Source organism: Sorghum bicolor, chromosome 2 (genome assembly GCF_000003195.3).
Source record: "Sorghum bicolor cultivar BTx623 chromosome 2, Sorghum_bicolor_NCBIv3, whole genome shotgun sequence".
Classification (NCBI taxonomy): Eukaryota; Viridiplantae; Streptophyta; class Magnoliopsida; order Poales; family Poaceae; genus Sorghum; species Sorghum bicolor.
The window spans coordinates 43,942,345-43,957,062 of NC_012871.2; the positions used below are offsets into that span (position 1 = coordinate 43,942,345).

Here is a 14,718-nt window from a genome sequence, read left to right on the forward strand (position 1 = left end):
CTTGCGCGAAACCCCAAGCAGTTGGATCAAGTCTCGGATTTGTCTTGTAATGGGCCAAGCCTCCTGGCCCAAGTCTAGCCGTAAGGGTATAGGGGTTTATACCCCCACAAGTTCCTAACCACCCGACATATGTAAAACCGAATCTTGCATATGACAACCCAAATCTGGCTTTCCCAAGATCTGACCGGGTTTGCAGCACCCGAGAGCACAGTACTCCACCGTCCATCCGATTTGCTAGGAGGGTACACGCTACTCTCGCCATCGCTCCACGCCCAGTGTGCGAGTAGCCGCTCTCGTCGAGGAATCACAAGACCGGGCTTACCGAGGGCAGGTGGCTAGTACTACAAATTCTCAACCCAGCAGAACCATCAACGGACCGGTCCTTAATCGACATAGTTGGAGACACTATCTTAGGACTCCATTCCTAAAGCAAGTCCACCGACCGGTCTCAAGTTGAAACATCATTAACTATCAAAGTTATCCCACAACAACCCTTCAAACTTTCAGGTTTTGAAAACCTATCTATTAAGCAAAACTAAGCATCACTATGCAGTTTTAAAATAAAATAGGTACTAAGGACAAGATAACAAATATCAAGGTGGTAAATGCAACAATTAGTTATCCTAATTCCTAACTACGTAATGCAGCATTTTGATTCATAAGTGATAAAAGATTTAAAATATTCAAGAAAGGGTTAAATGCATCCCGGGCTTGCCTTTGTTGCAAAGAAGGTTAGTTCCACGAAGAGACCACATAAGTCAGATTGGGCATCAAATCCATGGTTGGACGACACCGACACCATTGATGGATGATCTTAGTTAACACCGCTAGTCGACGACACCTCATCAAATCCATGGTTAGACGACACCAACACCATTGATGGATGATCTTAGTTAACACCGCTAGTCGATGACACCTCATCAAATCCATGGTTGGACGACACCAACACCACTGATGGATGATCTTAGTTAACACCGCTAGTCGACGACACCTTTCCGAAGATTGATCAACACCAACCGCTTCATACTTGTTCAACACAAAACTTCTCCCTCTCATATGCACTGTACGTAAAGAATGATGCCTTGCTTAATATGATGAAATGTATGCTATGATATATGATGTATGATGAAAGGCATACAAGGTTAACATCAAGGAAGTATTAAGCACCTAAACCATGATATCATCATTTAAGTAAAGGCTAACTAAAACAATCAACTTTATTTGCACACATAACCAGGAAAGTAGCATATACACAACTTCATTCAACCATAATTAGAGGTCCAAGCATCCAATAAAGGTGATATTAGACTTTCTGGAAAGCTTAGATAATTACCTAGGACCTAGTTATTATCTTCAAGAACTGATTTAATAGATAAAATGGCCAAACAACATGAATAAACAATCCTGTCCAGACATTGGAAAGAATCAGACATTAAGCTTTAAACATCTATAACCAGAGTTCTAGATCACCAAAAGTCATGATCCATAACATTTTGAAAAGATTATGAAAATTGATACCATTTATCTCTCATCATCAAAGCATGATTCACAAGTTTAGCAGGTCGAAATTGCACAACTACAGAAACTGATCCAGGATTTGACTGAGAGGAACCATTTCTGAAACTTAAATTTAAACTGGCATAACTCAGAGAAACTACAGGGCCAAATGCTACAAAAATTTAACACCAGCCAGATACATGAATTGTATACAACTTTGTTATAGAAAAGTTTCACATCCAACATTATTTACCTAGAGCAATTCATAATGCTCCACAAACTGTCGAGAAACCACTAACAATATAATTATAGAGAAATAACATTTCATTTATGTTCCAAACTTGAACCTGGGTAAAACCCAGCTTACCAACAGTTGAAATACATCAAAAGAGTACTAGATCATCCCTAAATAAATTATTTTCATGCCTCTAACAATTTTATTTAGGTTAATAGGTGAAATAATAAACATATATTAAAAGTGTGCAGTAAATTATGAGAAAATTACAGCAGTTCATATATGTTCTCAAAACTCTACTGTACAAAGTTCATTCCATTTAATTAAGCATACCAATCTCTATGAAAAAAGACAAGTTGCCATTACAAGAAAGCATGCAAGAGTAAGATAAATATAAATTCAATATTTTGTACAAACACATAGCTATATTATGTCTAGATATGATATAACAACATCATATAAAGGTAGAGGAACCATATTTTATATTTATTCATTTTTATTTTAATTATAAACAATTTAATAAGCACTAAACAAGATAAATTAATTACTTAACCATATATCATCCACTGAACATGAAATCTTTACCGCAACACTCGTATAACATCATGAGAACACTATAAAAATTTCAGGCCAGTAGGAGCTACACAGAATGAGATATGAATTTCTCCTTTTTGAACATAATTAAAAGACATAAATCATAACTAATTATTTTACCACAAAACATAGCCAGTTTCATATTTTTAATAAAAACTAGACATCTCAAGGAGCACAACAAAATTTGGTTCACTAACATTGGGGTTACCAAACTTCAGATATGAATTTTCAAATATTCACCAAAACATCTACAAACAAGTTCTTATAGAACTATTTACCTGGGTACAGTCTGTGCAGTTAGGTCCCTGAGAACTTCAAATTGTCGTGCGAAGCCTCTGGTCGTGAACCGAAAACAGAGGAGCTGGTCGGAGGTTGTGGTTTCGACGGGTGGGATGCTTATCTGTGGAGTGGCGAGGGAGCTCTGCCGGACTCATGTGCACCTGCTGGTGCCCCGGCTCGGCCGGAGGTGGCTTCACGGTGCTCGGCCAAGGGCGCCGGTGGCACCGTGTCCACGTCGCAGCAGGCCATCACCGGCAGCGGCGGCGGTGGAGGAGTGGCGCGGGAGACGAGGCGAGGCCATAGGCAGGAGGTGCGGCTGCTGGAGGGGCGGAGCAGTGGCACAGCAGTAGCGGCATGGTGGCGGAGCGAGCTCAGCTCAGCTCGTCCATGGCGGCAACAGAGAAGGAGGAGGAGAATATGGAGACGGCAGCTGGTACAGGACTTAAGAAAGGCGAGGACGTTGCGATAAGGATGCCAACAGCTGCTGCCACTGCTCTGGCCAATCAGAACGAGGCACAAGCTCACCTGGAAGCGGCAGGAAGACGACGGGCGCTGACGAAGCAGACAATCTGCTTGCATATCACTGTAGCAACTAAAACTACCTTATATCTCCTCTCCTTTTTAAATTACTTTAAAAACAAAAACATATAGAAACTTTAAAATCTTCCAACATGAAAGTTGTTAAAAATTGAAAACTCTACAACTTTCGTTTTTGTTTCGACTCCAAATTCCAAACAATTTTTAAAGTAGAATTTTGAATTTAGGACTAATAAATAGTTCATTTTTAAAATTTTTGTTTTAAATTCGTAAAAGAACTTGAATTTTTTTCCAAAACCAAAGTTGTTCAGTTCAACAGATTCTACAACATTATTTTTGGGACCTAAATCAAATTTTGAATGGAACGGAGGAATTTGGAAAGGGGATGAAAGTTGAATTTTGAAATTTAGAGTTTTGCAAATCAGATGACTAGCAACTTGTAGCAATTAATTAACAAACAAATATCAGTCAAACATATCAACCAAAATAAACTTATTTTAAATCTGATGCATGATAAGGTGCTTAACCAAGATGCTTTGCAATGCTTATGATGACGTGATCAAGTTTTAGTATCCATAACATTAGGGATGTTACAAATGTTGTCACTAGTTGGGACTCTAGGAACGTGGCTGCGTGGGGAGATGGCTGGCGCAGACGCAAGTGCGCTCGCGTGATGGTGCGAATCACGGCCGAACAGCCGGCGGTTGACGACACTTGGTTCTTTGGCGACGGTGACACTTGGGCGAGCGGGTACTAGGGCTGGAGGACTGGAGAGGTGAGAAATTAGGCTTAGATTTTGCATATATACTCAAGCTAGTGTTGGGCCTTGGTGGGCCGATTTGAACTGTGCCTAAAGGCTGCGAACTCTACGATATTCTATCATGTTAGCGGAGCGGGTTTGCTGGTTTCAAGGAACGACAATCAATGTAATTTTAATTGTATATCAAAAAGGTTCTATATGTACCAACCCCAATTTAAATAATCTCACTATCCTCTTCAACCTAGATAAAATGAATGATATGTTATTGGAACCATTTAAGAGTTATTTTCACTTTTAAAAATTTTTAAAAAATAAAATAGACAAAAGCATTGAAAAACTTGTATTGACATGGGCTATATCAAGTGCAATAGGTGGCCAAACTACAAGACAAAAAATATGATCTGATATAATAAAAAATAAAATAGAAAAAAATGAAAAAACATGTGTTGACGGAGCAAAAGACCTTGTCAACGTGGAAAGCTTTTTTAAAAAATAATAAAATAATTTGTGACATACAAATAGGCCTTGTGACATAGAAAATATTGTCACTAGATGAAATCAGACTTCTTAAATGACATTTATTGTGACATACAACTTTTACTTGTCACTAAGTCACTATGCCTAAAATATAATATCACAAAATGGATGATATAGTAACATTCTTACAATTGTCATACTAAAAACATTAAAAAGCCATGTATTTCTTGTAGTGATATATGGCTATTTCATATATGAAGGACACCTCTACCATTTGACCACAAGGTAGCATAGTGCGGTCATCACATATCCATACCTTAGCATTGCCATAGATGCATAATTTAAACCCCCAAGTCAGTACTTAGATAGCCACCTGAAGTCCTTATATGGGCATAGAGGATATGACCACTTGCATACTTTACATAAAGTTTTGGGTTTTCTTTGAAAATTATTTTGTTTTAAATACACAATTGAAGTATTTAGTACTAGACCTGCTCTGATGTCAGCTATCACAGAACTGACCAAATTATAAGAGCTCAAGTGTCGAAATGATCACCGAAAACAATCAAGTTTCCAAACTTGAACCCATATAATCCAGTCAACCGAAAACAATCAAGTCAACCGAAATCACGAGGGATTTCAAACCAACTGATCAACATACCAAGATCATAATAAGTTCAGCACAATACATCACTTGTTACATCAGTTTGCACATAGTCTGTCGAAGCATACATACATCAGAGTTCACTTAAGTTATTAAAAACCAAGTGTTGGGTATTTTAAACGCAAACAGAAAAATCCGCTGTAGCTTTCACCCGGGAGTATTCCAGAGTATCGATTTTCCACAGGGAACGTGAGTGTACTAATTAAGAATCAAGATCGCCCAAGGATAACTATATAAGTATTTTTTTGGTGGGAAGAGGGGAAGTTTCCTGAGAGTTCTCTAGTTAATCTAAGAATCAAGATTTAATTCAAGATTATCTATATCGGGACATCAGAGCACTAACCACAGAAAGAGATGAGAAGGGGGCTAGGAAGGTCTGACTACGGTCCTACAAACACCGATCCGAACGAGGTGGAATACGTCGACCGTTAGGGCTGTCACTACCCTAAGGCTACCACAACAATCCGCAGGATTGGGTGCAATTCCAGGTAATTGCAAGACTAAACACCACGTCTAATCTATTAATTACTACTCTAATGTTGCAAAGATTAGAGCACTTGATGCAAGCGGGAATCCAATAAATAACTTGAATGTAAATAAAAGTAATTAAAGAACTCAGGATTATGAATTGAAGAACCTGGAGAACGATGAAGAACGAACCAGTTGCTGCAAAAGTACAATGTTGAGGAAGATCCGACAGATCCGGCTCCTCCTCCTCCGCTATCCTCTTCTCTCTCCCTATTTTCTAGATTACAACTAGAACTAGAGGAACTAGAACTAGAACTAGATGAACTAGAACTAGATCTAGATGAACTAGAGGTAGAACTAGAAGAACTAGAGGGATCCTCTCTACTTGGATGAAGACTTGAAACCCTAACTTTGATTCTGTAGAAGAGGTATGATCTCCAGGGGCCAGGGGGGTCTGGTTTTATAGTCCCTTCAAGTGAATCTGGGCCGTCGGATCAAACCGACATTGATCATGTGGTTTTCCTTGAAGTATTAGGTCGGTGGAGCATGATCCCCGAACTTCACCCTGATTGGTCCAGGGGGGAGGGCGGGCGCCCAGTAAGGGAGGGCGGGCGCCCAGTGCCCGGCTCCGTTACGTATCCCGTTCGCTCCCTTGGCTTCTGGACTCTTCTAGATGGTAGATAATTGTGCAGCACGTTAATATCTCTATGTAAACCCGACGTGTGGGCCTTTCTTCCGTATTTCCTGATAACCCCCTGCAGAAACAGACAAACACCAAAACTCGTGGAATTCTGTCAGATAAAACCCTAAGTCTAGGTGTTGGTTGCATTTGGATCCTTTTCCATGATTAGTTGATGGTTAAATGTGAGCATTAAGGACCGTCAACAAGCTCCCCCAAGCTTAACCTTTGCTCGTCCCTGAGCAAAGCTAAAATCAGCAAGAAATCAGGGGTTACTTTTATGCCTTTTACTACAGGTTTTTTAAGTTATAACTAAGGTCTTAAGTGATTGAAAAACAGAACGATCAAGTCAAGCACTATGTCTTAAGTTCTTCTGTCTTACCTTTGTTCTGGAGTTTTTTATAAGTCTGTAAAATAAAACTGAGGCATTTGCCTTCTTCTCGAAAGATATATAAGTAGAGCTTTAAAAGTTTTAGCATACTTACTTTGCATTTTGCTATGTCAACGCTCGGAGTAAGGGAGAGGAATGTCATACTCCTAGATCAAGACCTTTGACCTTTTTGAAAAGTTTGTCATCTCTTACTGGCATATTGCTTATTAGAGGGACCATGGGCTATCATTTTTTTTCTCTCTTTTTTTTTTCTTTCTTTTTTTTCAGTCGCTCTCTTTTTTTTTCAAGTGGGCAGCAAGTACCCCTAATTCTACTGTCGGACACATGTCCATTTTTTCCTCTCAGGTGGGTATCTTTGTACCCCTAATTCTACTTCGGACACTTATCCATTTTTACCTCTCGTCTCACTCTTTTTTTTTCGAATCAAATTTTTACATAGTCCCATGCCTCTAACGCAATAATACTTCGGAAGAGTGAATCTTTTATATTTTTAAAACAAAAAGATCTTGATCTTGGGAGCATGATAATTCTCTCAACCAAAACTACAAGAATTAACAATGGCTTGAACAAAGCAAGTGCCCACAATTTTAATATTTATATCTTATAAGACTCTAGGTATTATGTCAAACAGGATCTCAAATTTTTTATTTATTATTATTATATTTTTTGATTTTTAAAAGATTAAATCTCCAGAACTCTAGCAAAACATGGAACAAGTTAAATAGTAGCTCAGACCTTCTCATATCATGTTTGTCAATTACCTAGACTTGGATCAAACTTTCTTTTTATTTTATTTAAAACTTGAATTACACAATACTATTGTATATTACTCAAAAGAAAAACATTATTTGGTTTCATGGTTATGCATTTTTTTTATTTCTAAATACTAGTAAATAAAACCAAGAAAGAAAAGTAATACTTATCTAGATACACGTGGGAGTGCCTCCCCCAAGCTGGATGTTGACATAGTCGTTCACTCTTGTGGCCTGCATGGTTGGTCTCACTCTTCTTAAGTCTTAAAATCCTGCACAACCCAAATAGACAACAAAACTTGTGGAGCATGTTAAGGGTTAAGTAATTGTCTAGAGCTTATGAGAGCTTAATATGAGAATTCTATGAACTCAATCACATCAAGTTCCTCTACTAGGTTGTTTTGTGGCTCAAGATAGATTTTCAAGCATCGACCATTTACCTTAAAAGTGTTACCTATGTCATCTTGGATGGTAATGGCTCCATGAGTTGAAGTGTCAATAACCTTGTATGGTCCATCCCACTTACTTCGTAGCTTACCATGCCCAAAGAGCTTAACTCTTGAATTGAATAGTAGAACCTTATCTCCAGGCTTAAACTCCTTGCGCTTGATTCTCTTATCATGCCATCGTTTTGTTCTCTCTTTATAGATCCTTGAATTGTGGTAGGCTTTCTCTCTCCATTCTTCTAGCTCCGATAGTTGCATCAGACGATTCTCGCTAGCGAGGTGGAGATCCATGTTCCATTTCTTGAGTGCCCAATGAGCCTTAAACTCTACTTCCACAGGCAAATGACAAGTTTTTCCATATACAAGTTGATAAGGTGACATGCCTATGGGTGTTTTGAATGCAGTTCTATATGCCCAAAGTGCATCAGGAAGTTTGTCCTTCCACCCCTTACCCATCTCATCTACGGTCTTTTGTAAAATATTTTTGATTTGTTTGTTAGATGTTTCGGCTTGACCGCTAGTCTGAGGATGGTATGGTGTTGCGACGTTGTGTCGAACTCCATGATAGGCTAGGTACTTTCGGAAGATTTTGTCGATGAAGTGGGAACCTCCATCGCTTATGACTATCCGGGGTATACCAAAGCGAGGAAAGATTACTTCATGGAACATTCTCTTGGCATGTTTTGAATCAGCTGATCGACAAGGTAAGGCTTCTACCCATTTGGACACGTAATCCACAGCTACTAAGATATACTCGCAATTCCCGGACATAGGGAATGGCCCCATGAAATCAATGCCCCATACATCGAAAAGTTCTACTTGAAGATTATTTGTGAGAGGCATTTCATTTCGTGAGTTGATATTCCCATGTTTTTGACACCGGTGGCATCTCCTGACAAAGTCCTTTGTATCTTCATACATCGTTGGCCAGAAAAAACCACTTTGCCAAATTTTAGCATGTGTCCGAAATGCTCCATAGTGTCCTCCATATGGCGAGGCATGGCATCTTTCCATAATTTGAGTAGCCTCAGCCATAGGAACACACCTTCTCAAGAGTCCATCAGCGCAGACTCGGAAAAGATATGGCTCATCCCAAAGGTGGAAACGACTATAGTGAAGCAACTTCCTTTTGTTTGCACCAGGTGGGACATAGCCTTTTACTATAAAGTTTACGATGTCTGCGTACCATGGATCTGCATGTGTTATCTTAAGTAGGGTGTCATCCCTTAGGTAGTCATTTATGGGAAGTTCATCATGTGTTTCCTTATACTGAAGCCTAGACAAGTGGTCGGCTACGGAATTCTCAACTCCCTTCCTATCTCGGATTTCTATGTCAAAGTCTTGGAGTAGAAGAATCCATCGAATTAGACGAGGCTTAGCATCTTTCTTAGTGAGGAGGTACTTGAGAGCAGCATGGTCTGAATAGATGATTATCTTAGCCCCCACTAAGTAAGATCTAAACTTGTCTATAGCAAAGACAACAGCTAAAAGCTCTTTTTCAGTTGTAGTGTAATTGAGCTGTGGTCCAGACAAGGTTTTGCTAGCGTAGGATATGGCATAATGCATTTTATCCTTGGTTTGTCCTAAAACGGCACCAACCACAAAATCGCTAGCATCACACATGATCTCAAAAGGAAGATTCCAATCAGGTGGTTGGATAATCGGGGCTGAGATGAGTGCTTTCTTAAGAGTTTGAAAAGATTCATGACACTCATCACTAAAGATGAAAGGTGCATCCTTAGCTAGGAGACTAGTTAGGGGTCTAGCAATTTGAGAGAAATTCTTGATAAAGCGTCTATAGAACCCTGCATGTCCCAAAAAGCTACGGATTCCTTTCACATTCGTGGGAGGTGGAAGTTTTTCAATAACTTCAATCTTTGCTTTGTCCACCTCTATACCACGTTCGGACACTTTATGTCCTAGCACTATTCCTTCCTGAACCATAAAATGGCATTTCTCCCAGTTCAGGATTAAGTGCTTTTCTTCACATCGCTGCAAGACTCTATCTAAATTCTCCAAACAATGATCGAAGGTTTTGCCATAGATAGTAAAATCATCCATGAAAACCTCCATGATCTTCTCAATCATGTCTGAGAAAATAGACATCATGCACCGTTGGAAAGAAGCTGGAGCATTGCACAATCCGAACGACATTCGTCGGTATGCATAAGTTCCATATGGGCATGTAAAGGTAGTCTTTTCTTGGTCATCTAGGTGGATTGGGATTTGGTGGTATCCAGAATAACCATCAAGGAAACAAAAGAAACAGTGGTTTGCAAGCCGTTCCAACATTTCATCAATGAAGGGTAACGGAAAGTGATCTTTCTTTGTAGCCTTATTGAGTTTTCGATAGTCAATACACATACGCCACCCAGTGACAATTCGTTGAGGGATGAGTTCATTCTTCTCATTCCTAACGACCGTCATTCCTCCTTTCTTTGGCACTACTTGGACAGGGCTAACCCACTCACTATGTGGCACAGGATAAATAATCCCAGCACGATAGAGTTTGAGGACCTCTTTCTTAACAACCTCTCGCATAGCATTGTTAAGTCTCCGTTGTGGTTCCCTTGAAGGTGTAGAATTGGGATCAATAGGGATACGATGAGTGCAAAGAATGGGACTAATGCCCGTGAGATCCTTGAGAGAGTAGCCAAATGCTGATCTATGTCTTTCAAGAATAGTGACAAGTTGTTGTGTTTCATAATCAGAAAGCTTGTCACTGATAATTACTGGAGTTTTTGAGTTGTTATGCAAAAAGACATATCTAAGGCCAGAAGGAAGAGGTTTTAATTCTATCGAAGGAGGTGAGAGTTGTTCATTTTTGTCTAGCTCAACGGGTTCTACCAACTCTTCTTCTTCTTGAACAAAGTGTTCATGATTAAAGAATGGTTGGGCCATCTCCTCTTGAGTCAGCATTAAGATCTCCTCAATAGGATCTGGTTCAAGTTTGGGTTCCACTATCATGTTAGTTGATCTAGCTAGAGGAACAAAAATAGTGGAATTCCCAACCTCGAAGTCTAAATGACCTTGTTGTGGTTGTTCTTGTAGAAGTTTCATGATTGGTCTGCCAATCAAGAGAGGAATCTCCGGTATGTCGTAAATGTGAAAATCTAGACATATTCCAGAGTCCTTGATTCTAACAGGAACTGCCCTTAATACCCCATGGCTTTCTAGAATTAATCCAGATGGACTTTGTAAAAGTTTTTGAGATGGGGTTATGGACTCGTTGGGATAAAGAGTGCCAGCTAACTCCTTAGAAATAACATTTATCCCAACATACGGATTGTAGTGGACCTTCCTAGGGGACCCTCTAATTTGGCACAGAAGAATGGTTGAATGAGTGATGATTCGAGCTACCTCAGGAGACAGCTCTGCTTCTGTTAGCCATTCATAACTCAGAATAGCTGAAAGGCTTTTGATGTGTTCTATGTCATCAGATTCTTCTCTTAGAACAGATTGAGTGGTCCTTGCTAGAGGTCGTGTTTGGATAGGAAAATTCGAGGTGTTTCCATAATCTTCAAAAAGATCTTCCTCGAATTCAAAGGGATGCTCTAAAGGTGGTGGTTCATCATCCTTTAGTTGGTTTTGCATTCCCTTATCAGGAGGTTTCTCTACAACCAAATTAATAGGTGGGTCAGGTGGAATTTCTAACTCGGTTGCAAGTTCCTCATCTTTTGGTTTAGGATCAGGCTCGACTTCATTTTCTTCTTCAGGAAACTCATCATAAATGCCTGTGTAAGGGGTATTTTCAAGGATTCTCTCTAGGATAGCTCTCCCCTCATCTGTGAGCTTGTGTGTGAATGAGCCTCCTGAAGCAATGTCGAGGTGAAGAGCAGCCTCCTTGCTTAGACCACGATAAAAGTGGTAGTACAGTACATGGTCAGGCAGGGAAAGGTTTGGACCGGAATTGGTAAGGCTTGTGAACCTAGCCCAAGCTGCTCCTAAAGTTTCCTTCTCTCCTTGTTTGAATGTAAGAATTTCGATTCTAAGGTCAGCGATTCGAAAAAGTGGGAAGAAAGCGAGACAAAAGTTGCCCCGAAGTTCATCCCAACTTCCATTAACGCCTCCTACAGAATGAGCATACCACTTTTTTGCTCTTCCCAAAAGGGAGAACGGAAATAATTTCCATTTAAGGGTGTCTTGTGTCATGCCGGAAATAGATCGGCAAGAGCACAACTGCTCGAATTCTCTAAGGTGGGTGTATGGATCTTCATCTACTTGCCCAGAGAAGGGTTGCTCCTGAATCATGGCTATTAGATCAGGGCCGAGGTCGTAGCCATCTGTAAGAATTGGATGTGATGATGGTGGTGGCTCTAATAACTCGCCCTTTGGAGCAAAGAATTTATAGATAGGCGTGAAATCCATGTGGTGTGGTGAAAATGGTAAGGTGAGTGTGGTATAAAAGGAAAAGAAAAAGGATACACGGACGACTTGGTTCGAAACTAGCACAGCTACCGTTCCCCGGCAACGGCGCCAGAAAGCTTGTTGGGTATTTTAAACGCAAACAGAAAAATCCGCAAGCGCACGGATACCGATATAGCTTTCACCCGGGAGTATTCCAGAGTATCGATTTTCCACAGGAAACGTGAGTGTACTAATTAAGAATCAAGATCGCCCAAGGATAACTATATAAGTATTTTTTTGGTGGGAAGAGAGGAAGTTTCCTGAAAGTTCTCTAGTTAATCTAAGAATCAAGATTTAATTCAAGATTATCTATATCGGGACATCAGAGCACTAACCACAGAAAGAGATGAGAAGGGGGCTAGGAAGGTCTGACTACGGTCCTACAAACACCGATCCGAACGAGGTGGAATACGTCGACCGTTAGGGCTGTCACTACCCTAAGGCTACCACAACAATCCGCAGGATTGGGTGCAATTCCAGGTAATTGCAAGACTAAACACCACGTCTAATCTATTAATTACTACTCTAATGTTGCAAAGATTAGAGCACTTGATGCAAGCGGGAATCCAATAAATAACTTGAATGTAAATAAAAGTAATTAAAGAACTCAGGATTATGAATTGAAGAACCTGGAGAACGATGAAGAACGAACCAGTTGCTGCAAAAGTACAATGTTGAGGAAGATCCGACAGATCCGGCTCCTCCTCCTCCGCTATCCTCTTCTCTCTCCCTATTTTCTAGATTACAACTAGAACTAACTAGAACTAGAACTAGAGGAACTAGAACTAGAACTAGATGAACTAGAACTAGATCTAGATGAACTAGAGGTAGAACTAGAAGAACTAGAGTGATCCTCTCTACTTGGATGAAGACTTGAAACCCTAACTTTGATTCTGTAGAAGAGGTATGATCTCCAGGGGCCAGGGGGGTCTGGTTTTATAGTCCCTTCAAGTGAATCTGGGCCGTCGGATCAAACCGACATTGATCATGTGGTTTTCCTTGAAGTATTAGGTCGGTGGAGCATGATCCCCGAACTTCACCCTGATTGGTCCAGGGGGGAGGGCGGGCGCCCAGTAAGGGAGGGCGGGCGCCCAGTGCCCGGCTCCGTTACGTCTCCCGTTCGCTCCCGTGGCTTCTGGACTCTTCTAGATGGTAGATAATTGTGCAGCACGTTAATATCTCTATGTAAACCCGACGTGTGGGCCTTTCTTCCGTATTTCCTGATAACCCCCTGCAGAAACAGACAAACACCAAAACTCGTGGAATTCTGTCAGATAAAACCCTAAGTCTAGGTGTTGGTTGCATTTGGATCCTTTTCCATGATTAGTTGATGGTTAAATATGAGCATTAAGGACCGTCAACACCAAGTTTGAAGTAGTGGAAGCAATATAGTTTTGTAATCAACATCATATGATAACATAGTATTGCCAGTGTCTGATCACATCCACAAAAGCAAGTCAGGTAAGATGACTGAGAGAACAGTGCCCAACAGTTTAATCCTCATCTCCAGCAGGAAGAACACATACTTTGTAGCACCCATCATAGAATGTGTCATCTGCAACAAGGGGGAATAAACCCTAAGTATGAGGATGTACTCAACTAGACTTACTCGTCTCACCAAAATAAAGACACCAAGGATCATGCAAGGCTGATATAAGTGGAGTTTGCTTGACAACACATTTGCATAAAAGCTATATTAGAGAGTAACCATTTTGCTTAAGCATCAAGTTAACAAAGTATTAACCTATCCACTAGATTAGCACCTGTACTAGAACACTCACTTGATAAAAGCAATCATTAATAACCATATCAGGCTTCATCAGACTAGAACCATTAAGTTGTGTAGTGAGATGTACATTGCCACTACTCTACCAAGTTCTCACTATCTGGGAGAGACGCCGATTCGAATCGATTGCTATCGAGCTGAAGGGTTATTCGTAGCACTCACCCATGCTTCTCCCGTCAGAGAGCAAGTAGGTCACCATTGGTACAACTTAGAAATCATGGTCCCAATTAGCGCCGCACTCCTAGGGCTGCCACTCTACTAGGATGATCAGGACTTTTAAATCACCTGCCCTTGGTCTTACACCAATGGCCCCCGCACACCGCACTTCCTCTAGTAGTGCGCACTTTATACTTGTCGGCCTTCGGCTTGAGTCGTACTACTCGGCTTCACGGTCGGAACAACTTATCATGCCAACTAAGTGTCAGGCATGTGTTCAACATGACAAGAGGACGTACAACAAATTGGTCCTTAAATGACACAAACGGAGTTACTATCACCATATAAAACTCTACCCGGTCTTAATTTGTTTTATTCAGGTTCTTTTCCATGATAGCAAATATAGCCAACCGTGACCCAACACGACACCTTAAAGCTCGTAGGTGACAGAATATCACCCAACTTCTACCAGTTTAAGCATGGCTAAGCTGCTACTCAATTCTGACTCTACAAAGGGTGTAGGGTAGTATATCTGGACAAGGATAAGATATATATGCAGCAGAGGTTTCATACCAACTCCTATACTTAAT

The 14,718-nt window shown here is 40.5% G+C and overlaps 1 long non-coding RNA gene across 1 annotated transcript; it reads right to left on the minus strand.

The window, feature by feature from the left end:
- LOC110432481 lies at positions 683-3,106 on the minus strand. The gene is made up of 2 exons (XR_002449922.1): positions 2,605-3,106; positions 683-1,061 (listed from the first exon to the last, which is right to left on the minus strand). It is a non-coding gene; the product is annotated as an uncharacterized LOC110432481 (long non-coding RNA).